At 45.9% G+C, this 26696-nt stretch overlaps 1 protein-coding gene across 12 annotated transcripts in view; it reads right to left on the bottom strand.

The window, feature by feature from the left end:
• Nucleotides 1-20268, bottom strand: part of KTN1 (kinectin 1) — a 168407-nt gene extending 148139 nt beyond the window's left edge. For 7 of the 12 annotated variants that reach the window (XM_088461372.1, XM_088461379.1, XM_088461378.1 and 4 more), the window contains exon 1: nucleotides 20147-20267. The gene's annotated coding sequence lies outside the window, so the exon portion shown is untranslated. Of the gene's footprint in view, nucleotides 1-15568; nucleotides 15588-20146 lie in introns of those variants that run through there. The other 5 variants (XM_088461377.1, XM_088461381.1, XM_088461380.1 and 2 more) reach the window with 3 other exon arrangements.
• Nucleotides 20269-26696: the final 6428 nt, after the last annotated feature.

Here is a 26696-nt window from a genome sequence, read left to right as displayed (position 1 = left end):
GTTACTTTATATGGAGTGCCGATCACAAATCATACAGTCAGGTGCATAAATATTGGGACATTGACAGAATTTTAATATTTTGGCCTCAATTCACCACCACAATGGCTTTGAAATGAAACAAACAAGATGTGCTTTAACTGCAGACTTTCAGATTTAATTTGAGGGTAATTACATCCAAATCAGGTGAACGGTGTAGGAATTACAACGGTTTCTATATGTGTGTGGTGTGGAGGGAGAAGGAAAGCACAGTGGGCCTCATTCAGAGGCGGTCGGAGGATGCAAGCGGTCGCTCAGAAACTGGGCGGCCGCTTGCATCCTGACCGCCCGCCTCTGTTTCGGTCGTTAGGCTGTGGGTTAACACCCACAGCTCTAACGACCGCTAGGGTGATGGTCGCAATGGTCTTTGACCATCGCGACCATCGGGGCTTACGAAGAGACCCTAGGGTAGGGTCTCACTTGTCGTAAGCCCCGGAGAGCTTCTGGCTCTGTCAGAGTGATGTCAGTGGGGCCTCCCCCAAACGGCAGGCGTTCCCATGGGAACGCCTCCATTTGGGCTGCCACCCCCCGGCCCGCCTTCCAAACGGGGCAAGCTGTCAATCAACATCGACAGCTCGCCCCCTTTGGAAAGAGACCCGCTACGACCGGCGCTGTCGGTCGTAGTGGGTCTCACGCATGCGCACGAAGGAGGCGGCCGTGCGGTCGTAGACCGTACGGCCGCCTCTGAATGAAGGCCAGTGTGTGGTGTGGAGGGAGAAGGAAAGCACAGAGTGTGGTGTGGAGGGAGAAGGAAAGCACAGTGTGTGGTGTGGAGGGAGAAGGAAAGCACAGTGTGTGGTGTGGAGGGAGAAGGGAAGCACAGTGTGTGGTGTGGAGGGAGAAGGGAAGCACAGTGTGTGGTGTGGAGGGAGAAGGGAAGCACAGTGTGTGGTGTGGAGGGAGAAGGGAAGCACAGTGTGTGGTGTGGAGGGAGAAGGGAAGCACAGTGTGTGGTGTGGAGGGAGAAGGGAAGCACAGTGTGTGGTGTGGAGGGAGAAGGGAAGCACAGTGTGTGGTGTGGAGGGAGAAGGAAAGCACAGTGTGTGGTGTGGAGGGAGAAGGAAAGCACAGTGTGTGGTGTGGAGGGAGAAGGAAAGCACAGTGTGTGGTGTGGAGGGAGAAGGAAAGCACAGTGTGTGGTGTGGAGGGAGAAGGGAAGCACAGTGTGTGGTGTGGAGGGAGAAGGGAAGCACAGTGTGTGGTGTGGAGGGAGAAGGGAAGCACAGTGTGTGGTGTGGAGGGAGAAGGGAAGCACAGTGTGTGGTGTGGAGGGAGAAGGGAAGCACAGTGTGTGGTGTGGAGGGAGAAGGGAAGCACAGTGTGTGGTGTGGAGGGAGAAGGAAAGCACAGTGTGTGGTGTGGAGGGAGAAGGAAAGCACAGTGTGTGGTGTGGAGGGAGAAGGGAAGCACAGTGTGTGGTGTGGAGGGAGAAGGGAAGCACAGTGTGGGATGAGGAACCCTAAGTGTGTTTTACTGAAAAGTTGCACAACTCGAACTGCGGTGATCCCAGCAGATGCTGTTACGGTCTCAGACACCTCTACCAGGATTACAACTTTTGAGTGCCACAGACTGGGCAGCTAAAATGTGCGGTTTGTGACGACTATGGGGTGACTTGCGTGCACAGCTCATAACAGCAGACGGGCACCGTGGGCAGGGAAGCTAAACTGATGAGTGATGGTGGATACTTTTTTATATTTAATCTCTGTAATGTTTAAACTAAAATATAACGTTTTTTAGTTTTCAATTATGTAAGTACATTGTGTAATTATTCTAAAAAATATGGGGGAGGGGGGGCACCAGTCCCTTACTTTGCCAAGGGCGCTCGGGCCCCTAGATACACCCCTGTCCTTCAGGGCGTGTAAATTATGCTTCTGCTGTTCTTCGATGCGCACGGAATGATCCTCCAGCACTGGGTTCCCCGTGGACAGACAATTAATGGTGACTACTATGCAAACGTCCTGAAAACTCATGAGCAAAAACAGACCACATTTGCTGTAGAAACAGTGGCTTTTGCTCCAAGACAATTCCCAACCACATCTTGCTTCTGTTGCATTGGCAGCACTGACTGACATGAATGGGACAGCACTGGAACACTCTCCATATAACCCAGACTTAGCGCCCTGTGATTTCTGGGCATTCCCAACCCTGTGGGAAGAAGCTCTCAACAGATGAAGTGAAAAATGGCACAGCTGCAACACTAATAGTGATGCCTCAAAACAGCCCTCGCTGGTGGATGTGTGTGTATGTATGTATGTATGTATGTATGTATGTATGTATGTATGTATGTATATATATATATATATATATATATATATATATATACACACACACACACATATACACACACACACACACAGTCAGGTGCATAAATATTGGAACATTGACAGAATTTTCATATTTTGGCCTCTATTCATCACCACAATGGCTTCGAAATGAAACAAACAAGTTGTGCTTTAACTGCAGACTTTCAGATTTAATTTGAGGGTAATTACATCCAAATCAGGTGAACGGTGTAGGAATTACAACGGTTTCTATATGTGCCTCCCACTTTTTAAGGGGCCAAAAGTATTGGGACTATCAACTCAAAAGCTATTTCATGGACAGGTGTGGACTATTCCCTCGTTATTTCATTATCAATTAAGCAGGTAAAAGGTCTGGAGTTGATTCTAGGTGTGACATTTGCATTTGGAATCAGTTGCTGTCGACTCTCAATATGAGATCCAAAGAGCTGTCACTATCAGTGAAGCAAGCCATCATTAGGCTGAAAAATCAAAACAAACCCATCGGAGAGCTCAGCAACACCAAAAGACCCGGAAGACCACGGAAAACAGCTGTGGTGGATGACAGAAGAATTATTTCCCTGGTGAAGAAAAACCCCTTCACAACAGATGGCCAAATCAAGAACACTCTCCAGGAGGTAGGTGTATATGTGTCAAAGTCAACAATCAAGAGAAGACTTCACAAGAGTGAATATAGAGGGTTCACCACAAGATGTAAACCTTTGGTGAGCCTCAAAAACAGGAAGACCAGATTAGAGTTTTCCAAAAAACATCTAAAAAAGCCATTACAGTTCTGGAACAACATCCCATGAACAGATGAGACAAAGATCAACTTGTACCAGAGTGATGGGAAGAGAAGAGTATGGAGAAGGAAAGGAACTGCTCATGATCCAAAACATACCACCTCATCAGTGAAGCATGGTGGTGGTAGTGTCATGGCGTGGGCATGTATGGCTGCCAATGGACCTGGTTCCCTTGTATTTATTGATGATGTGACTGCTGACAAAAGCAGCAGAATGAATTCTGAAGTGTTTCGGGCAATATTATATGCTCATATTCAGTCAAATGCTTCAGAACTCATTGGACAGCGCTTCACAGTGCAGATGGACAATGACCCGAAGCATACTGCAAAAGCAACCAAAGAGTTTTTTAAGGCTAAAAAGTGGAATGTTATGCAATGGCCAAGTCAATCCCCTGACCTGTATCCGATTGAGCATGCATTTCACTTGATGAAGACAAAACTGAAGGGAAAATGCCCCAAGAACAAGCAGGAACTGAAGACATTTGCAGTAGAGGCCTGGCAGAGCATCACCAGGGATGAAACCCAGCGTCTGGTGATGTCTATGCGTTTCAGACTTCAGGCTGTAATTGACTGCAAAGGATTTGCAACAAAGTATTAAAAAGTGAAAATTAGATTTAGGATTGTTTAGTTTGTCCCATTACTTTTGGCCCCTTAAAAAGTGGGAGGCACATATAGAAACCGTTGTGTAATTCCTACACCGTTCACCTGATTTGGATGTAATTACCGTCAAGATGTGCTTTAACTGCAGATTTTCAGATTTAATTTGTTTGTTTAATTTCAAAGCCAGTGTGGTGGTGAATAGAGGCCAAAATATGAAAATTCTGTCAATGTCCCAATATTTATGCACCTGTATATACCTGTAAGTTGTATAAGCATGTGCACTTTCACACATTTACTCTCATAGATCTGCCACAGCAATTAAGGGGCCTATCCATTAGCAGATGTTTTTCTGAGAGATGAAAGACAAAAGATATCTATTGAAAATTCCGGTGGCTGCGCTGAACGATATCTGTCATGTACATGACAGATTTTTGCAAAAGAAGAACAATGAACGATATTGCATGACATCATTCGCGGAGTGGATTTTTTTTCTCTACAGCGCTCTGTAGCTGCTGCTAATATCGTTCGTCATTTACCGCATATAAACTGCCAGATATTTCTAATATCTGGCAGCGAAATGCGATAATTGACCAACATGTTGGAGAGACGAAAGATAAAAATTTATCGGCCGCGGAAGTGCACACGTCATCGTTCAGGGCCTATCCATTAGCAGATAAATTGAACGATATATCGCTCAGTCATTTAATTTCCTGCTTATGGATAGGCCCCTTTAATTGCCGATTGTGCACTGCGGAGTCGGTGACAGTTTCACCTACCTCCACTACCAGGGCCACAACTCCACTGCTATTGCATACTGTGACCTGAAACTTTACCAAAGTTAGTTCTACATATATTCCATCCTTCATGCAAACTTTCAACAAAATCGGAGATGGTCAAGTGGGGACGAATTTCAAAATTGGTCCACACGGAATGACCCAATGGTCACACATAATGATCTAATCATTAGCTGAATTTCGGGACAAGGCAAATAGGAACCTAAATAGTCCATGGCTAGTTTCTAACGCAGATCAATATGTTAGATACACTCCTCATCAACGAGATGTCAGCAACCGCTTTTTATGTCTTTCTGTGGTCCTCCCTGCCGCATCTACCTTTCAAAATCTAAAAGCATAAAGGATGTAAACACAGTCCTATCAAAGCGGTTCCCTAAGTTTTCTTGAATCACAGTACCATAGAGTATCCGCATTATCAACACTGAAAACAATAGAAAATTAAGTACATTTTGCTTACCAGTCATCCTTAGGACCTGCTATGTGGTTGTGGACAGGGTTGTGCTTCTGTTAGCCCACATAACTAATGATTGGCAGCCACCATCACTGGTTTTGCCTATCACATTGACCATAAATAATTTGAACTGGTCCTGGACTATCAAACCTGTGCCTCACGGGCAGCTAGTTTGGGAATCACTCCTGTAATAAGCCATAGATATAAGTCATTTAAGGGAATACTCGTACTCCTTACCCATCTGGAACATTCGCATTGTTAAGGAATGCAGATCACCAATATTTCTTGCCACTCACAAACCTGGCTGTCTCTAATAGATTGTGTTTGACATTTGTTCATCATTACGAGCACAGTAAATAAGATGCAAAACTCTGCACAGAATGGCAAGTAGTTCACGTACTTCACACGTTTGTGTTTTTATTTTTTTCTTAAATGAAAAAAAAAAAAAAAAAAGGAAGGAGGAAGATACATCCCCAACATTATAAATGAGACTACAAACTAAATAGATCAGGCCTGTTGCCTGTCCATGAGGTCAGCAGTCATCTCCAATAGTATGGTGAAACCATTAACAGACCCATGACGATGCACCTTGATGACATCTATTTAATAAAGTTCTCTTCCGAACTCCAGCTTCCGCCTCTCTCCGTGCGCGGCTGTGTGTTTGTGCTGTGTAGCGCTGACCGAACTCCGTCTGGTCAGCGCTACACACGCGGTGCAGCTGTGTCACAGAGACACAGCCTGCACCGCGGCCCGCATGGTACGCTACTCAGCTGCATACCATGCGGGCATCACTCGAGTATAAGCCGAGGGGGTGCTTTTTCAGCACAAAAAATGTGCTGAAAAACTCGGCTTATACTCGAGTATATACGGTAATACAATTTCACCCTATGCACAGTAACTCAACACTGCCATAATACCTCAAGCACTGCATTAAGACTGGAGAACAGGAAAGGTTTGCTATAATTAGCAGGGTTAAGCTGGATTTAGAACATGCAAGCATCTAGTGTGTTGGTCAATTCAATCATCAGGCAACAGGTTACTGGATATAAATATTGCAACTTCTGAAACCAGAAGCGTTAGGCTGCATAGAGACAGCTCTTGGTGAACGCAGCTCGTTCTGCATGCGGTATAGGACTGGCTTCTAGGGGGAACGTGCCCACAGAACTCTGCGAAAAAATGCCGGGCACTGCTTCAGCAACATTTCACACTTGAAACCACTTAACCTGCAATTGGGTCTATTTCTTTCTTATACTGAGGAGAATTGTGAATTGAGTGTTAAAGAGATATCAAGAATGTATAACCATAATTGTACTTTGATCACTTCAGTTCATTCAAAAATCCCATATCAGTGATTTGGATCAATACATGGTTTGTCCGATCATCAGAAATGTCCGCTGCAGCTCCTTGTAGGAGATAGACCCAATAGTGTTTCTATCTTTGTGCATGTACTTAGCCTTAGAGAGGGATAAAGTGAACGGAGATACCAACCAAGCACCAACTAATCAGCTCCTGTCACTTTATAGACTATGTTTGAAAAATGACCAGTTAGGAGCTGATTGGTTGGTACTTTATGTCTCTCTAAGGCTTAGTACATACACAGACACCTATGTCCATTCTTCCGTCTTACTATATAGAGCAGTGTAAAATCCATTTTCCTAGAAACCAAAATGGCATCACCAAGTCTACAACAGCTGACCTGTATTTTCGGGATTATTCCACTATAGCGTTGTCCATACACACTGTGATTGTGATGTCCATTTAGGCTGAATAAGACCACCTAAGAGGCCACATATTGGAGCATGCATGGAATCAAGAAGACAACTAACTGCAGTAAACATTTTATCAGGATTTATCAATGTCCACCAGGTAGGGCTGCAAATCTGCCAAAAGTCCGGTCGGATAAGAGTGTAAATCAATATGGATCTGCCACCAAGTACAAGAAAGCAATTTGTGCTAGAATTAGAATTTGGATTTTTAGGTGATGTAACAAAGTATCAGATGTAACCACCAGTGGTCACATTACCAGGCAGGGTGACTGAGAATGTGATGAAACAATTATAATTAGCTATAATGCTCTGTAGCAGGTTGCTGCCTGCCTAGCCCTTCCCTGGGAATACCTTCCAAGCAAGCTATGCCTGTCCATTTACTTCCAGTGAGTTTCCCTCCCCACACCCTCCACTGCATTCTCTGCAGTACATTCACATTCCATGTACGTTTTACTCTAATGAAGTGTGTCGTTTTTTTTTTCTGTTACAGTGAAGGTCACAGATGACTCAACAACTTCCATATACCATTCACTAAAAAAAAAAAAAAAAAAAAAAAAAAAAAGGATGTTTAAAAATTGGTAGGACAGAGACTTTTTACAGTGTGCTGAGGTTTAGTTGAATTAGCATGAGTATTTGCCATAGGTAGCAGTCTATCACAGGACTGCTCTATCTTGCTTTCTGTATGCCCTACCCTCCAATCCTTTCCCATCCTTCAGCACATGGGGCAGGTGCAAACTCCTCAAAAGTGCAGAGATAGTGCAGGGTGCAGATAGAGGATTCTGCAAGCTCTGCAAATGGGAAGCAGTCGGGAAGCCGATGGCTTCCCGACTGTCTAATTCCGATAAGGTTCGAATGACAGGCGTTGAAATCCCGACGCCTGTCATTAAAACTACGACGGGAGCCTGACACCCGGCTTACCGATCGAAAGTAAGCCGGGCGCGGACAGCCGCATGGAGGCTTAGGTTAGGAGCTCCGGGGGGGGGGGGGGGGGGGGGGGCTGCGGGAGGGGGGCTTTGGGTTAGGCACTGCTATATATTAAATGTGTGGTCACTCGTTGGTCCGCTTTCCAGGATTTTGGCAGGAATATGCCAATTTTTGAGGAACAAATAGGGAAACATAATGTGACCCACAAGAGATGTGCTTGCAACTGCACACACTATGGCCCTGATTCAGAGCCGTACGCTCTGACAGTCTTTTTTTTTTTTTATGGAGCGGCCTCCTGGCCGCTCGCATTGCTGTGGGTTGCCACCCACAGCTAATGCAAGCGGCCCGGATGATGGTCGCAATGGTCAAGACCATCGCGACCATCTGGCTTGCGACGAGACCTTTGTGGTAGGGTCTCGTGGCCACAAGCCCCAGAGAGCTTTCGGCTCAAACAGAGCCGAAATCTCTCCCACTGACATCACTTGTGATGTCAGTGGGGCCGCCCCCAAACGACAAGCGTTCTCATGGGAACGCCTCCTTTTGGGCAGCCACACCCCCGGCCCGCCCACCAAAGTGGGCAAGCTGTCACTCAACATCGACAGCACGCCCCCTTTGGTGTTAGACCCGGAGCAACGGATTGCCCGTCGCTATCCGGGTCTCGTGTATGCGCACGACGGAGCCGGCTCCGTCGTGCGCATGCACTCTGGGCCACCATCAACCCGGTAGCAACCAGGTCTGAATCAGGCCCTATAACCTTATGGTTATTTTAAATTTTTAAGTGGAATGCAACTCAAAATGTAAACCACATATAACACCAAGGAATTGACATTCACTTAAAGGATCTATAAACGCCCTCAAATCCAGAATTGAACAACCCAACAAAAGGGCCCCATACACAGTACAATGAGTACTCACCGATGCGACGGCCGACATATCGGGTGGTCCCCACACACGGGGCGATGCGGTGTCCGACATGCCGCGCCCCCGCATAGACCCGCATGTGATCGTTCGGCGCTTCTCCAGATCTCTTATGCATGCAGAAAGATCTGAAGGAGCAATGGACGAACCCACGGGAGCGCGCAATGGATGATATTGTGACTACATACGTAACGCTATATCAGCTATATGGTTCCAATCCGTCGGATTGGCAGCTATATCGTTCAGTGTATGGGGCCCTTAACTGTAGTTATTCTCCTCATCCAACTTGACCAACCATTCCTCCTTCCTGTACAGTCAGAACTGCCGGGCAGGTTAGGGAACCAGGTTAAAAGGTGACTCCCCCTTACACATGTGCAAAGTCATTTGCCAAACCTCAAGAGATAAAATGCATTAGGCTGTCCTAATCCATATGTGCAATTAACAAACCTGATCAGATTATGACATTTGTCCAGAATTAGCATAAGTACATGCAACTACACTCAGATTTCTGCAGTTACTGGGGTTTGGGGTTGGAAACTGAAATTAAGAAATGTTAAATATTTGTGAAAGAAAAATAAAACAAAAAAAATTAAACAAGGGGCAATGAAACATGATTTCTAGTTGGTGCGACATCTCAAAGTTTAAACATTGCTCCGTTTAAACATTTGATTTAAATGTTAAACAACATTCACTGCATGCCTGAGACTGTGTAAATTTACCACAGTATCCAAAGTCAAACAAACTGGCTACAGTCTAGCTGGAAGAAAAAAAAAATATATGTAGATTGCAGACTTGTGGTATCAGGGGCAAAACATTTTGCTGCAACCAGGACAATGAAATTAACAAAAACAGTCTGCAGCTACTTCACAAGTGCACTTATACTGATATGTGATATGGTGCGTACACACAGTACGATGAATATGCATGATATGAACGATAACGATATAAAATCATATCGTTATCGTTCGTATCATGCATTTTTTGGTGCCTTCCAATGCACCAACAACCTGCGATGCGCGAGCACGTATAGACGATAATGATATCGTCCATCGGCCATGCATGCAGGCCAACCTGGTCGATATCGACCAGGTTACATAGGGAGCCGCAATCGCTGGCCCGTCGTTGGTGGGTTGGTGCTGTGCTGGAAGATTGATATCAATCATCCAGCGCTCTGGGAAGGTGCAGGGAGATCGTTCAGCGATATCGTTATCGCTGACGATTGTCCCGTGTGTATGCACAAATAGAGCTTGAGAGATCTTAGAAAAGTGCATGTAATGGGCCCATTTCTAAATTGGAAAGAGAGAAAATAAAAAAGCAACTTTGTATCTGACACAAACCATGGTGCACTGCAAGGAGTGCACATACACTTGTTCTTTTCACATGTGGGCTACAAATGCTGGACAGCTTTATTCTATACTGCAATGTAGATTTTAGTTTAGACACGCCCCTTTCACATCTAATGCCGGGTACGCACTGGCCGACATATCGGCCGTCCACAGCAGCTGGAGCATAGCATGTTGAATACCTCTGATGTAGGCGATAAAAATAAAAATTACTCAAAATTGATCAGACATAGCAAATCCTGTGCTTCCAACACAACAACTTCAGGTGCGGAGTGTTCACTTGCTCCATAATATAACCCACCCTTTGACAGGTGCCATTGTAACAAGATAAATGTTATTCACTTCACCTGTCAGTTATTTTAATGTTATGTCTGATAATATATATATATTAGATAGATATATGCACTCATACACAAACAGTGCATTTATTAATATAAATCAAAAGATGTGCAAGGAAACAAATGTTGGTATTTTGCATTTTTATTTTGCTTATTTACATTAAAATATATCAGTACTGTTGAAATAAATGCTCTGAATAATATGAAAGCAATATGACCGTGTGTACAAATTGCAGTGCGCACATGAGTACACTTCCAGGGCAGTAGATTACGTTTTACATTAGCCAATAAAGATTTAACAGATTACTTCCAATCTGTTTTTTAATGTACGAGGACTGTGCTACAACTGTCAAATAGAGAAAGTTTTGGATGATCATAAAAAAAATAAAACACATTATGTGGATTAAAATCTGTATGTATTTTCACAACAGCTGTATAACCAACCAGTTGCTGTCTATCATCCCAAATCTGCAGCAGACCTTGCGTAAATAGCTCAAGGGCCACAACCAGGTAAGACCTACCGCTACATATAGCACAGTGGAAATACACAGAGATAAACATTTATTCGCTAATTTTTTAGAATCATGGCGCCCTAGAGTAACGGCATTGCTTTCACGGCACCCCTCAGCCAAACGTTTGTTATTGAGGAATGCAGAAAAAAGTTAGTAAAGTAGTAAAGTGAAGTAAATTGTGCTTATCTGTCATCCTTAGGCTCAGTTATGTGGTTGTGGACAGGTTTGAGCTTCTGTTTGTCCACATATTTACATTGCATTGACCATAAATAATTAGATTTGGTGATGTACCACCAACCTGAGGCAACCCTACAAGTGTCCTGAGGCACCCTACGACACACAGTTTGGGAACCACAGCCGTAACCAGTTAGGTAAAAGCATAGAACACAGGAAGCTGTTAAGATAGCTCCTTATTAACTAAAGTGCAATTGCCCCATCTCAGTTGAATGCAGTGGCTTCAAATACATTGCAGGAAAAATCTCCCTCAAGTATATGTACATGTGATCAAACACAGGATTTACAATACAGGCTAGGGAACTAGGAATGTTCAGCAATGCATGTGTGTAGATGTTGCCTGAGGTATAACCTTCATAGGTTTGACATGTATTCATTCACTACTCAGGCTGGCTTAATGTGGCCTATGATCCTGTGATCCCCTCGCGGGACACTGACTGCATTCCAACAAGCTGAATGCTGCCTCATTTTATATCCCCTTTGTTACACTTTTCTAGTGATCATCCTCATGGTAACTCTAAAGCTGGGTACACACTGACAGATATATTAGCCGATCAATTGATCAGCCAATATATCTGCTGCCCGTCGGCCAGTGTGTACGGGCGGTCTGCAGACGTGGGATCCCGGCACCCGGGGGCACAAACAGATGATGGCTGTTCAGTGTGTATGAATTACCATCATCTGCAGATATATCGGTCAGGTGTGTACCCACCATTAGGTAAGACAGGGTTCGACAAAACCCGAGCGCCAGGTCGCCATGGCGACCAGATTTGGTTGCCTGGCGGCCAGATTTTCATCAACCCCTGGGTCCTGCAGTCAGTGGCGGGCTGGGCCGGGGGGCAGGGTGCCACGTGCCCCCGGGCCGCAGCGCCATGCGGGCCGCTGGCCGTCTGTGTCTCTGTGACACAGACTGCACCGTGCGTGTAGCACTGACCGGACAGAGCTACACAGTGACTGACAAACACACAGCCGCTGGCAGCTGTGTGTTTGTTTTGAGTGGCAGCCAATGAGAGTCTGTTAGACTCTCACTGACTGCCGCTGCGCCCACTGCAGGAGCCGCTCCATCTTCCGGCACCTGCAGTGTGTAATGGGAGAGCGGATGGGGGCGGGAGCGGGAGCGTGGATTCAGGCAAGTGTTTTGTTTTGTTTTTTTTACGTGTGGCACTACAAGGGGGAGAGCACTACTGGGGGCACTACAAGGGGGAGAGCACTACAAGGAGGAGAGTGCTACTGGGGGCACTACAAGGGGAAGAGCACTACTGGGCACTACAAGGGGGATTACTACTGGGGGCACAACAAGGGGGGGACCACTACAAGGGGAGGATTACTACTGGGGGCACTACAAGGGGGAAAGCACTACTGGGGGCACTACAAGGGGGAAAGCACTACTGGGGGCACTACAAGGGGCGGGGACTACTGGGGGCAATGCATAGGGGGGACCACTTCTGGGGGGTACTAAATGGGGGGACCACTACTGGGGGCACTGCAGAGGGGAGGACACCTACTGGGGGCACTGCAGAGGGGGGACGCCTACTGGGGGCACTGCAGAGGGGGGACCAAAGCATATTCTTGCATCTTAGCCCACCACGCTCTAGTTCGCCCACTGCCAGCGGTGGCTTTGCTTGCCCGGGGTTTTTTGGCTGTGGAGGGGTGGTCTTTCTGGGGGTTGGTTGCCTGGAGAGGCGGGTTAGCTGATCAATAATGTGGCTGTGGGAGGGTGATTTACCTGGGGTACCCAGTTAGTGGTGTGGCCATGGGAGTTGGTTGCCTGGGGCGTAGGTGCTCAGTAATGCTGCCCTGGGGGAAGGGGAGGGGGGTCTGGCTCCTATACTTTCATCCTGGCTCCTAGGTTTTAGAAAAATTTGTCAAGCCCTGAGGTAAGAGAGTCACCAATGTTAAGCAGATAGCAGCCATCTCACATTATCTATAGTGTCACTTTTGCAATATCATTCACTCAACTTTTTCTGACACTAATAATAAATCCATAACAGAATCTAACTACTTTCTCTGGTATCTTATACTGCTTTTATACCGAAATTCCGGGTCTGATCCGGAGGTTGGAACACGGTTCCAATTAGGATCAGACCCGGAATTTCACCGGCGTCGACTCAGGATTATCCATGAGTTGGCTCAATTCACACCGTAGCGGGGTCTGCAGAGACCCGGCTTTTCCAGCGCTGAAGTGGACACTTGGAGAGGACGTCCTCTCCAAGCACCACTGAAGCTGGCCAATCGGCAGGCATGCGGCACGATCCAGAAAACCCTGCAACTTACCAGGGATGGATTGCCGGGTCACTGGACCCGGCAATCCAATTCTTTCCCCCTTACACCAAGGAACTACCCGGGTTAACCCTGCAATAACCCGGGTTTTAGCTCTGGTAAAAGGGGTATTGTCCATTAAGTCACTATGGAGGAATTACACTGCACGCAGTATATTGCAAATCTACAGCTACTGGGAGTCCCCATATTACAGAGAAAATAAATGATCAACTGGGAAACTGTACAAAACAGTACCACTCAGTGATCAGATACGCCGTTATCAATCAATAGGTCTCTCAAAGGGGGTAATTCAATTCAAAGCGATGTAGTGGGCAATTCCATTGTAAGCAATGGATGTGTATGGCCGGTGTTTGGACTGTTTTCCTGCCGACTTGATGCCAATTACATTGAAGGTTTACCGTCAAAGCACATAGAAATGTGCAGGGAAATGTTCCTGCAATGTTAATATACAGTAAGTCTCGTCAATGTGCATATCCAACTAAGTCACCCCATACAGTTCAAAAGTCTAAAGCTAGCTACATACTGGCAGATTTTTTTGATCGGAACAAGGAACAGAACGATTTTTTGGAAAATTGAAAGCTCCAATAGCTGTGCTACACAATATGCAATTTTTCCATAGAAGCTACCGATATTCCACTACACCTCACTGATTTTGCATATAACCACCCATAAGGAGGATGACAGTGACAGGAAAACATGGGCAGATTATTGAAAACGCGCACACACTGCTCCATATCGGGAATCTGAGGCTGAGATTTTCTTTCTTGGCGGACAGATCAGATAATCGTAGGAATCGTATAGTGTGTAGGTGGCTTAAGGCACGGTACACATTAGAGCGACGGGCATTCGTTCCGACATCGGGACGAATGCCTGTGAACAGTGATTGTGCGTCCACACTGGACGACTTTAATGAACGACGGAATGATTACCGTTACGTCATTCATTAACAATGCACTGGCCGCTAGCGACATTGCTAGGTTTGATGTGCAGCACATCAAACCAGGCGGTCGTCAGGAGTGCACAATCATACATACACTGAGTGATGTAGGCGATATGTCGTTACGAAAAGGCTTAAGTAAAAAAAAAAAAAAAATTAGGGGAATTCAATTAAGTGGGAGGGACTTGATTTGCAGCAGTGTGTAGATAGATAGATATCCCCCCCATGTCTGTCCCTCCCCTTTAGAATGTAAGCTCTCACGAGCAGGGCCCCTTTCCTCATGTGTTCTACCCTTACACATATAGCGTTCCCGCTAGGCTGTTTTAGCGGGGCGCGGCGCCCTGCCCTCCTTCTGGAGGGCAAAAAGCACCCTGCCCTCCAGGAGGAGGGCAAAAAGCGCCCTGCCCTCACAGCCTGCGGGAGCCGTTCTCACCCGCGGGACGCAGTGTCCCGCGGGTGGAGAAACGTGCGGTGACCCGGTCACCACCGGAGAATAGACGCCGGGCGCATGCGCCCGGCATCTATTCTCCCTGTCTGCAGGGCTTGGGGGCTGCCCGGCGTGTCCGTAAGTGCCGGGCACGCCCCCAAGAGTGACGAAAAGGGGACGCGTCTTATAGACACGCCGCCTTTTCCGATGACCACGCCCCCTTCTCGGTCGCGCACGCGCCTTCGGCGCACGCGCGTGCTTGCCCTCTCTAGCTCCGGCGCACTGCCTCCCGCCGGAGCTAGAAGGAACACTAGACATACTATCACCTAATCCTAACTACCCACAGGGGCACCTAACACTGCTGCCTGTTGAGTGTTGTGATTGCTAACACAGAAATGTTTATAAGCCATGTCCTTGTCCTGTATTGTTTTGTACTGTAAGTCATTATTTTCATTTGTTTATCTACCTTGTAAGGTGCTGATAGATAGAGAGAGATAGAGAGATGGATATACGAGAGAGAGAGAGATAAAACGCTCTAACACCAAGTTTTAACAAATTTTCATACACTTCCCTTAAAACTTGGGTGACTATTATTAATGTTTGGCTGTTATTCAAGCAGACAAATAGGATAATATTATGGTAAGAAAAGAGCACCTTTTAGTGTAATATATCATTGTGAATAAATCAAAACAGCATCCAATAAATGGCTAGCATAAAAAAAAAAAAATTAACAATTACAGCTCATCTGTTTCATCTCTCATTCATTTCAAAGTATATATATATATATATATATATATATATATATATATATTATTTTATATTTATTTATTTTTTTACACACACATATACGTAAGTCAACGTAACAATGCAAAAAATCCCAGGCAAGTGAAACAGAGCACAAAACAAGAACAACAGGTACACGATTACCTTCTGTACTTTAGACCCAGCAGACACAGAACATAGGAGCCACTCCTCTAGGTGTGCCACACCTGGGAGTGTCAAAAGGTAAAAGATCATTAGATAATCCAAGACACAAAATTATACATATAGTTCTATCTAAACCAGGGGTAAATTCAATATTTCACAGATAATGCCAGCCACCCTCATAGCGTTTTATACTAATACAGAATGCAAAATCAGTACAATGTCTCACTGGAAGGGCAGCAAGAGGTACACATACCTCCATTGTGCAAAATGTTCATATAAGTACTGTGTTACAAAGCTAGTTGCAAATAATGACACATAAAGGGACAGTCATTTAAAAAAAAAAAAAACTTACTGAAAGGTTCACCCAAACTGATTACAGTAGGGTAAGGAGGATTCACAAAAATACTGCAGAACATGGTTTACAGACCCTTACAAAAAGCCCATAACAATCTGTTTTATCTGTTTTACCATTCTGATACACTTCACTCATGACACAAAAGTATATGGAATGCAATTGCGTCTTGAGAATTAATGTTTGACAGATTATTACCTACAACATAACGTGTAGCTGCTATATTGCTTATAATCTAGTGCCCTTCTAACTTCTTCAGCAAACAATGGGGGGGATTCTATTCAGTGCACTGTAAATATCTCCAGGAAGTTGGTCCCGGAACTATTCAATTCAGCGCGCTGCTAAGCCAGCTAAAGGATTTCTTCTCGCATCCTCCTGAGAGTGCGAGGAGAAATCCAACTAAAAAGTGCCAGCTGCAAGGCTTTTTGCCATCTTAGCGCGACGCTAACAGACTCGCGGCCGGCACCTTAGTCGGAAAATGCCGGTTCTTGGAACTAAACTCCCATGTTAAGTCACGAGAACCGGCATTCTCCGACTTAAGTTGTTATAATCGGACTAAACAGCGCGGAGATATTCACAGCGCACTGAATTGAATCGGCCCCAATATACAGTATAACAAGTCAGTAAAAGTCATGTCTGAAAGTGAAAAAGTGAACCAGCCAAGTCATTCTATATATATTGAAACTACCGAACACTCTAAGGGCTCAATCCTATTAGCTGTGAAGGGGGCGAGTCGCTGTAGAAACGCTGGTAACGGCACTGCAACTCGCCCTTGGATTTTTAGTTACATGAGGAAACCATGTGATCAAAAAAAATGAAGTTAGGACCCAGAAAAATTAAGAAGTAAAAAATTACTAGGCTGTATGAGCGGGGCGCCGCGCCCTGCCCTATTTCTGAAGGGCAGAAAGTACCCTGCCCTCCAGCGCTGCGCTCTGCTGAAACAGCCTGCGGGTTCTGTCCAACACCCGCGGGCCGCAGTGTCCCGCGGTTGGGAACGTTGGTAGAGTAGCGGTCACTGCCAGTGCATGGATGCTGGACGCATGTGTCCGGCATCCATGCACAGTGACTGCGGCGCTTGGGGTCTGCCCGGCATGTCCATAAGTGCTGGGCACGCCCCCAAGAGTGACGAAAAGGGGCCGTGTCATTGGCCACGCCCTTTTTCAGAAGCACGCAAAAGTGCCCTTGCTCTAGATCCAGCCTGCCACCGGACCTAGATATATACATCATACAGTCTTTTTTTGTTCCCTATTGTAAAGTGCAACAAAATATGAAGGAGCTATACAAGTAGCAGTTAATATATGTAAATGGATCCTTAAACTTATATGGGTGGACATTCTGGTTATGCCATCAATAATGGTAGAAAACATATAGTATATTTATAGAGAATTGGCACTCCATAATGTAATTTTCCAAATTCCATATTTATTTCCCCTGCCAACAGATTACAATCATCTATAAACAGTGAGAGGGCCAACTTGATGTTCCTGGTTATAAAGAATTGCAAAATAAAGTTATGTATTGTGCTGAGGTAAATTGGACGTCCCTGACCAGGAGTTATGCTGGGTACACACTTGCCGATGTGTACCCGGACGATATGCTGAGATATTGTAGCGCAGGTACAAATTGAGCAATGTAATGAACTACGGAACGATTCTTCATGCCGTCCTTCATTACCTGCAACAGCGCCGCAAGCAATATCATGCGCATGGCCGTGCAGCACAGCCGACCAGATGATATCACAAGTGACTGCAGGAGGGCACAGATGGTACACACTATGCGATCTACATGGTCTATCGATCCGATCCACATCGGAATGATAGATCGTTCAATGGATCGCATAGGCTTTACAGTAACAAATTCAGGGATTTAAAGTAGAAGGAAATAAAATGTATTTTATTTATTTTTACCAAGAGACTTATTAATCACATAAATCCTATTATAAAGTAAATCCGTTCAATTTCTGTTTTAGAGAATAAAAAATACTAACAACTTAAGGAAAAACATGAAATAAACTAGAAAGACAGGAACAACTGAAAAGCTTACAGGAAGGAGGATTGTGATGCAATTATGACCACCCCCTGCCTTTCCAACCAGTCTCATAAACTTACAGTGCAAACGTCACGTAGGTCTGGGAACCTCCGGCACTCCAGCTGGCTGCGCAACCTGCGAGATGTGCCTAAGGCTACCTAGACCTTCATTAGATCATGACAGCGATGGTTTATAGTCCCCAATTATCTAATGATTACAGATGCTGTCTACATAATACTGAACTTATATAACATAAGCATAGCCCAAATAAAAATGTCATAGTAACTCGAGCTTCATTTGAACTTAAGCTATTTGAGACAAACATATTCTCAGAAGATTTACTAAGAAAGTGGTTGGGTAAAATTGTAGGCAGTCGCTGAACCAAAACTCAATCTTATTAGCTTTCCATGATTAAACAGGTAACTAACACAATATGCTGCAGTGCAGGAAGACTGCTTTCCCTTCTGAGAACGTGCACCCTCAGGGTAAAGCCATGCTAGTCTACAGGTCTGTTAAGAAAAAAAAAAAAAATTATCATTTACATTGTGTCTACCTGCTGCAATCACGAATATTTTACATTATAAGAGAAGGGTCCATAAACCAATAGAACTGGAAACACATTAGGAAAAACATCCGCATCTCAATAACGCCACTTCAGTTTAAAACAAGACTCAAATGGGACAATACCCGATTGTCCATTTAAAAAAAAAAAAAAAAGTGTTTCATGAATGTGTTGTTCTAGTTTACTATCAAAAGGACAGGGGCACTTTGCAGTGTAGTATTTTAGTATTTGTTTCAGATATGGCACTCCTAAAGCTGAGTACACACTCGAGCGATGTCGAGGCGATTTATCGTTTTGTAATGACAAATCACCTACATTACTCAGTGTGTACACTCAAAATGCGCGTGCCCACAGTCGCTAGGTTTGACATGCTGCACATAAAACCTGACGATATTGCATGCAACCTAATGTATGTTAATGACGTACCTTCTAGTGTGTACGCTCAATCCCCGCTCAAGGGAAATAGTCTGGAAAGTTGGAACGATTGCGCCAGTGTGTACCCAGCTTAACAGTGTGCCACTACATCATATCCTGCATCAGGAATAGGCCCCACAAGCAGTTGCATGCCAGGAGAGCTCCAGGGACACAGTTTAAGGCTCATTACTTATCTAGTCAAAAGTGGTCTGAATCCCGACAGATGAAGGTAAGTATATTACCTTAATCCTCCCCCCGTATCCAAAACCTGACCTCACCACCCCCGCAGCCTAACCCTCCCCCTTACCCCAATACTTACTGTTGGGATGCCGGCACCGGGATTCTGACTGGTGTCGCCATTCCAACAGCCGGGATAATAATTACATCCCCACCTAAGGAACAGACATGTGGGCATCATTCCTTGCCCAGGGATAGGTCCTTCTAAGCTACCACTATATGACCAGGCATGGGGACACCATTCTATGCCTAAAAATTGGTCTTCCTAAAGCACTACTATATGACCAGGCATAGGGTCACCATTACTTGCCCAGGTATAGGTCCCCCTAAGCTACAACTATATGATCAGACATGGGGCACCATTCCTTACCTATACATTTATCTTCTTAAGAGACTACTAGATAAGCAGACATGGTTCCTCCTAAGTCACCATTCTTTGCCCAAAAAATGTGTTCCTCCAATACACCACTACATGATCAGACAAGAGTATACCACACCTTGTCCAGACATAGGTCTTCCTGAGCCACCACTAGATGACCAGACATAGGGGCACCACACCTTGCCAAAATATGGGTCCTCAAAAGCCATCACTCATTAACCAGACAAGAGGGCAGCACAGGGCCTCCTGCTACCAGAGAAGAGCACAGAGGTGATACTCTTATATAGTGCAGCCATGAGACCAGGCTGGGGGCAGCATGTTATCCTGTTACAGGCGGTGCCCTGTTCCCATCCTTGGGGCGGCCTGTACAGTGATTGGAAATGGGTGAGCACAGGGGGGAATCATCTCCCACATGGTCCTCAGCTGCCTGAGCTACGCGAGAGATCTCAGCCCGGGAGACGCCTCCACACTGGCCGGGTGGTTGTTACGAGATCCCAGTATGCGGTGGATCACAAGGGGGCAGCGCTCTCAGGCCTATGCCAAGCAGCTATCGGTCAGCCTGCTTCCCTGTCTCACACCTGAGGCCTGGACGGGCCCTCCGCTCACCTGCTCCGAGCCGCCGCTGCTCACACTCCCCTCGGCCTCCTGGGCGCTGGATGTGCGGCCGGTCCCCCTGGTCTCATTCAGATCCCGACACTGGAGGAGGAGGGCAAGGAGAGGCGGAGGGAGGAGCCGGGCCCGGTATATCCCGCACGTCAGTACAGCCGGCCCCCTTCACCCAGTCACCACCAGCAGCAGCAGCAGGCGGCCGCCGGCCGGGCCACGGAGTAATTGCTGCTGCAAATCTCAGTTGCTAACTCGCAACTGCTGCCAGTAAGCCACACAGGACTGGGGGCTAGGGCAGGGATCTAACTCCAGATAACGTACTGTACCCGCTGCTGCTCTGCTATCATCTATAGATGTAGTGTCCTTATGTCCATCTAATAATACCCTAACATTCATCTTGCTGGCGGCGGGGCTGCAAATATCTCCTGCTACCTAGTAGAGGTGGACTGAGATGCCAGAGCAAGAATCTCCTAATAATTTACCTGGTGTTGCTCTGCCTGGGTATGTCATCTATACACGCATTGTCATTTTATGTTACAGTATTACCCTAATATTAGTAATACCTTAATCAGAGCCGTAACTAGACTTTTTGGTGCCCTGTGACAGAAAGAGCATTGGCGCCACCCCAATTTTTCAAATAGGGACATAATGCACCCAAAAAAGGGGAATGGCCTAATGGGGAAGAGATAGGAGAGGCCAGGAGATGCTGGGGATAAAATAAGAGGAAGCTACTAGTGAGAATGATAATAAACAGAAAATTGACAGCGCCCCTTGTCCTGCAGTGCCCTGTGCCACGGCACAGGCTGCACTACCCTAGTTCCGGCCCTGACCCTAATATTTCACATGTTGGGGACAATACTGCAGATCTTGGCTACTGCCTAATACACAGGGACTGAGGTGCCAGGGCAGGAATCCCATAATAATTAGAGATGTGCGCACACCCTCGTGTTTTGGTTCTGGTCAGGGGTGTGTCTAGGGGTCCGAGCACCCCTGGCAAAGTAATGGACTGGCGGTCCCCTCCCCCGATAATAAATTAATAATTCACTCTGTACTTATGTCTCCCCAGCCATCCCCCCTTCAGTCTCACCAGACATCCCCCTTCTGTCTCCCCAGACATCCCCCTTCTGTCTCCCCAGCCATCCCCCTTCTGTCTCCCCTGCCATCCCCCTTCTGTCTCCCCAGCTAGCCCCCTTGTCTCCCCAGCCATCCCCCATGTTTCATCAGCCAGCACTTCTTTTTCTTTTATCAGGCAGCACCCCTTCTGTCTCACCAGCTAGCTCCCTTCTGTCTCCCCAGTCTGCACCCCTTCTGTCTCCCCAGCTAGCTCCCTTCTGTCTCCCCAGTCTGCACCCCTTCTGTCTCCCCAGCTAGCTCCCTTCTGTCTCACCACTAATCCCCGTTGTGTCTCCCAGCCATCGTAGGTGAAACTAGACATATGGTAATGGGTGGTCCCAGTTCCAACACCTCCCCAGAATTTATGTCACCTTCAGTGTTGCAAGTAGTACAATAAATTTAGAGGCAGTGTATGTGTGCACCCAAAAATAGGTGTGGCTACGCATCACAATGGGCATAGTCACTTGAAATAAGGGCGTCATCATGACACTCCACAATAGTGCCCCCAACTCATATTACGCCAACAGTAATACCCCTTATTCACATTATGTCACATAACTCCACAGTAGTGCCCACAATGCCACACAATAATGCCCTTTATTCACATTATGCCACACAGTAGTACGCTTAGGGGTAAGTTTACTAAGATGGGAGTTCTATTTAAGAGGTGATTCTACTTCTCATTTATCTAGCACCTTTTAGAAGATACCTGGAATCTGATTGGTTGCTATGGGCAACATCACTTCTTAATAGAGCTCCCATCTTAGTAAGTTTACCCCTCATTGCACATTATGCAACACAGCAGTGCCCTTATTGCACATTATGCCACACAGTAGTACCCTTTATTCACATCATGTCACACAGCAGTATACTTATTGCACATTATGCCACACAGTAATGTCCCATATAAACATTATGCCACATAGTACCCTTTATTAACATTATGCCACGCAGCAGCACCCTTGTTGCACATTATGCCACACAGTAATGCCCCTTATACACATTATGCCACAAGTTCCCAGTTGCGCCCCCCCCCCAAATAAAAAAAAAAGAAAGAAATAACTTGTTTTAGATGGAGTTCCTCTGTGCGCTCTGGTTCCTTGCGGAATACCCCCGATTCATCACATTGTGGGGCGTGGCCAGCACTTACGAAGGTGCTGGGCTTCCCCCAAGCTCTCCCCTCGTGGCAAATAATTGCCATGTGCAGTAATGCGCCTGTATAATACATTGTGCCACACACAGTAATTCCCTTTATAATACATTATCCCCAATTCAAATTATGCCACACAGTAGTCCCTTATTCATGTTATGACACACAGTGATGCCCCTTTTACACAATGCCCAAATTAGTGCCCCTTACACAAGGCCCACAGTAGTAGTGCCCCTTATACAATGCCCACAGCAGTGGTGCCCCTTACACAGTGGCCCCCATGCAGTGCCCTCATTAGTAGTGCCCCCAGTAGTAATGCCCCCATTAGTAGTACCCACAATTGTAATGCCCCCCTATAGTAATCCCCCCAGTAGTAATGCCCCCTATATAGTCCTGCCCCCAGTGCTGGTGCTTCTGAAAAAAAAAATACAATTAAAATACAAACTTAATACCTACCTTAAGTCCCTCTCCTGAGTCCGCTGCCGTCCGATCCGACCATGGCTCCACGGATCTATGAGAGAGACCTAATGCAAAGCAGAGCTGCGGTGGTGCCTGAGTGCCCCCGACCGCCCGCGGGACATTTAAACCCGTTGGTGGAACACCGGGACAGTGCCTAAAAAATGTGACAGTCCTGCTAAAATTGGGATGGTTGGGAGTGCTGCGCTCTCTATGGGGTGGTGCCCCTGTTTGACCGCACTGGCCGAACACCCCTATTGCCGGCCCTGGCAACAGTGAATCAACATTACTACAAAAATGTTCTAGCAACGTTACAGGAAAGAATTAGAAGAAAAAGGCCAGAGTTGTAGAAAAATTGTTTGATTCTTCATCAGGGCAGTGCACCAGCCCACACAGCTCTGTCTGTGGAGCATTTTTTGGTTGAGAAACAGATTGCAGTACTAGACACCCTCCATACTCACCAAACCTCGCACTGTGTGACTTCTTTGTTTTCCCTGAAGTCAGATCTGTACTTAAGGGAACCCTTTTTGCATCAGTTACTGAGGTAAAGAAGAAAACTACTGTTTGAGACAGCTGATAGATAATGAACTACAACAATGGTTCAATGGAAAATAAGAATGCAGCCATGTGTGGATGCAGAAGGGGAGTACGTAGAAAGGGAATGGAGGTAAAATGTATGTAATATAAGTAAACATAAATTATAGCATCAGTAGTATTAGCCGCAACTTCTACACACACATTTCTGCACGTGTACTTAATTAAATTCTGTCAAAACTCTCTGATGGATAATGGATGCTAACCCGTATTTTTGGATTGGCAAGACCCAGTTCTGATGCGCGGAGTCTAACGTGCCGGTGGTATTCACCAGAGACCCCAGCAAGAAGGTTTCGTACGTAGCTGCGTCCGACACGCAGGTTGCGGCCCTCAGATTTGGTTCCCTAATACAGGTGCTGGTGTACACTGAATAGGAGCTGTGCACGATGAAGGCGTATAACATAGTCGACAAGCTGGGTCAGAACCAAACGGACAAGACGGTACCAGGGATCAGACGTAAACAGGTCACAGAGACTAGCCAAGGTCAAAACCAGAATACCAAGCGCAGAACCAGGGATGAGATGGAATCAGGTCATGAACAAAGCCAAGGGCAGGAACGAGCAGTAAAGATCACTAGGAATGCTCATGCAGGAACTTGAGGAGGTCGAAGTACCAAAAGTTACTGGTGTAGACCTCATCGGCCCCCGCTCCAGATGCCCGCGACTCTTGCTGTTTTTTATTTTCTTTAATGTACACAGGGCCTGATTCAGCAAGGATTGCACGCTAGCAGACGCACACACGCACCCGTCCGTTGCGAGAATATTCTAATCAATGCCCAGCCCCATATTAAGCCGCCCATCTCCCTTTACTCACAGCCTGATTAGTATACAAGATAGCGTAAACATCGGTAACATCAAGAACCATCGGACTCACACGCACAATAGTGGTTGACCTGACCTGCCGCAGGATTTTGTCCGCTGCCTGTGTACAGCTTAGGGTATGGCTGTGTATGCTGCCGCACTGCCTTAATTATGCACACCCCTATAACGGCGTTATAACGCCTGGTTCGCCTGACCACCCCCTGTCACCACCCACAAACGGCACTTCCTATCAATCAATATCAGGAGGTCCTGCGTGCACGCTGCTTGTAGTCTGTGTACCATAACACGATCGCACTGGCTAGTTCGCGCATACCAAAAACATCAGCCAAGTGCGTGCGTTCTCTCCTTTGCATTCCTTGCTGAATCAGGCCCACAGTATGCAAATTTTGTATTTTGGCTTTCCCCCACTTTGGTGAAGCCTCGTCATGGAATGGCTTGCTAAAAGCTACAAGCTCTTCAATTGCAGCAGCTCACTTGTATTAATTGCTGTAGTCGGGCCCCTTGATTCGCCACAGACATTCGTGGGCGCGATAGTGCTCGAGAAACCCTGTCACAAATTGTCGCTCTCTTGCACTGGTCATTTCTTTGGAAAAATAGAAAAAAAAATGTTTTCAATATTTGAAAGTTTTAATGTTTTAACAGTTGAATTATTTTAATTAGTTGATATGTTTTTTGTGTGTTCTTTTTAAAGTTTGAATGTTTTAGCAGTTGAATTATATTAATTAGTTTATTTGTTTTAAATGTGTTCTCAATAATTTTTAAACCTGTGTCAGTTTATTTTCATATTTCTTTTTTCAATACGAGGACAACTTGCATTGTCCTGCACTGTCATAACATTGGCTGGGGGAGTGGGTACATTGCGGATGCAGTGGATATTAACCATTGATGGGCTAGTACATTGGTGTCATAGGGTACATTGGGGGGCAGAGGTTAAAATACACATAGGGGGTGCAGTGATTAAAATACACATGGGGCAGAGATTAAAATACACATTAGGGGTGCAGTGGTTAAAATACCCAAAGGGGTGCAGTGGTTAAAATATACATTGGGGGGCAGAGGTTAAAATACATTGGGGGTGCAGTGGTTAATATGCATTGGTGTGACGGGTTAATATGCATTGGGGGTGCAGTGGTTATTATGCATAGGTGCGGCAGGGGTTAATATGCATTAAGGGGGCAGAGGTTATTATGCATTGGTAGGGCAGGGGTTAATATGCATTAGGGGGACAGAGGTTATTATGCATAGGTGAGGCAAGGGTTAAAATGCATTAGGGGGCAGAGGTTATTATGCATTGGTGGGGCAGGGGATAATACGCATTGGGGTGCAGTGATTATTCTGCATAGTGGTGCAGGGCATTGGAGGTGCAGGGGTACATTGGTGGTTCAGGTTGTACATAGAATACAAGCGATTACTCACTTTTTAATGTACAAGCCTCCGCAAGACACGATGCTGTTGCGTTTCACTTCTCCCGTCGTCTGTCACAAAATGGAGGAGAGGAGTGGCCAGGGCCATCATAAATCTCACATCGCAATCGTATATCAAGCAAAACAGCGTGCAATGTGTGTCAAATCCTACACGATAGGTCGAAATCTTACTGCAGGTTCAGTTGATCTGCGATGCCGATACACGACGCACCGCAGATCAACTGAACACGCAGCGGCATCGTAATTGTACTGGAATACACCACTTTTTACACGATTGGTCATTACATATGATCGAAAACAGCCAAATCGTGTAAATAAATAAAAATCGCACCGTGTATGGGCACCTTAAGGGTTACCATGATGGCGATCACCAGAAAAGTGTAACAAGGCGATATAAAATGAGGCAGCATTCTGCTTGTTGTCCCGCGAAGGGCTCACAGGATCATAGGCCGCATTAAGCCAGCCTGAGTAGTGAATACATATCAAACCTATGAAGGTTATACCTCAGGCAACATCTACACACATGCATTGCTGAACATTCCTAGTTCCCTAGCCTCTATTGTAAATCCTGTGTTTGATCACATGTACATATACTTGAGAGAGATTTTTGTATTTGAAGCCACTGCATTCAACTGAGATGGGGCAATTGCACTTTAGTTACTTGGGAGCTATCTTAAAAGCTTCCTGTGTTCTATGCTTTTACCTAACTGGGGGAGTTAGCAAGGCTCGCAACTGAGATTACGCATGCGATCGGCCGATTTAGGGTTATGCACATGCGTATGCATCATAGTGTGCGTGCGCAAACCAACCACTGCAATCGCAGAGACTATACAGGCCCATCACTGAGTGATTGACAGGAAGTACCATTTATGGGGCGTGCCAGTGCATTTGAACGCCGTTGCAGGGGTGTGCATAAATTATCCACTGCATGGCCATATGTACTTTTGGCTTTCACTGCGTGCGATGAGGTTAGCAATTTCTGTGTAAGGTCT

The sequence above is a fragment of the Taudactylus pleione genome, unplaced genomic scaffold (genome assembly GCF_031769625.1).
Source record: "Taudactylus pleione unplaced genomic scaffold, aTauple2 ptg001041l, whole genome shotgun sequence".
Taxonomy (NCBI): domain Eukaryota; kingdom Metazoa; phylum Chordata; class Amphibia; order Anura; family Myobatrachidae; genus Taudactylus; species Taudactylus pleione.
The sequence above is the reverse complement of the archived record's forward strand: the minus strand, read 5'-3'. Positions and strand labels throughout refer to the sequence as shown.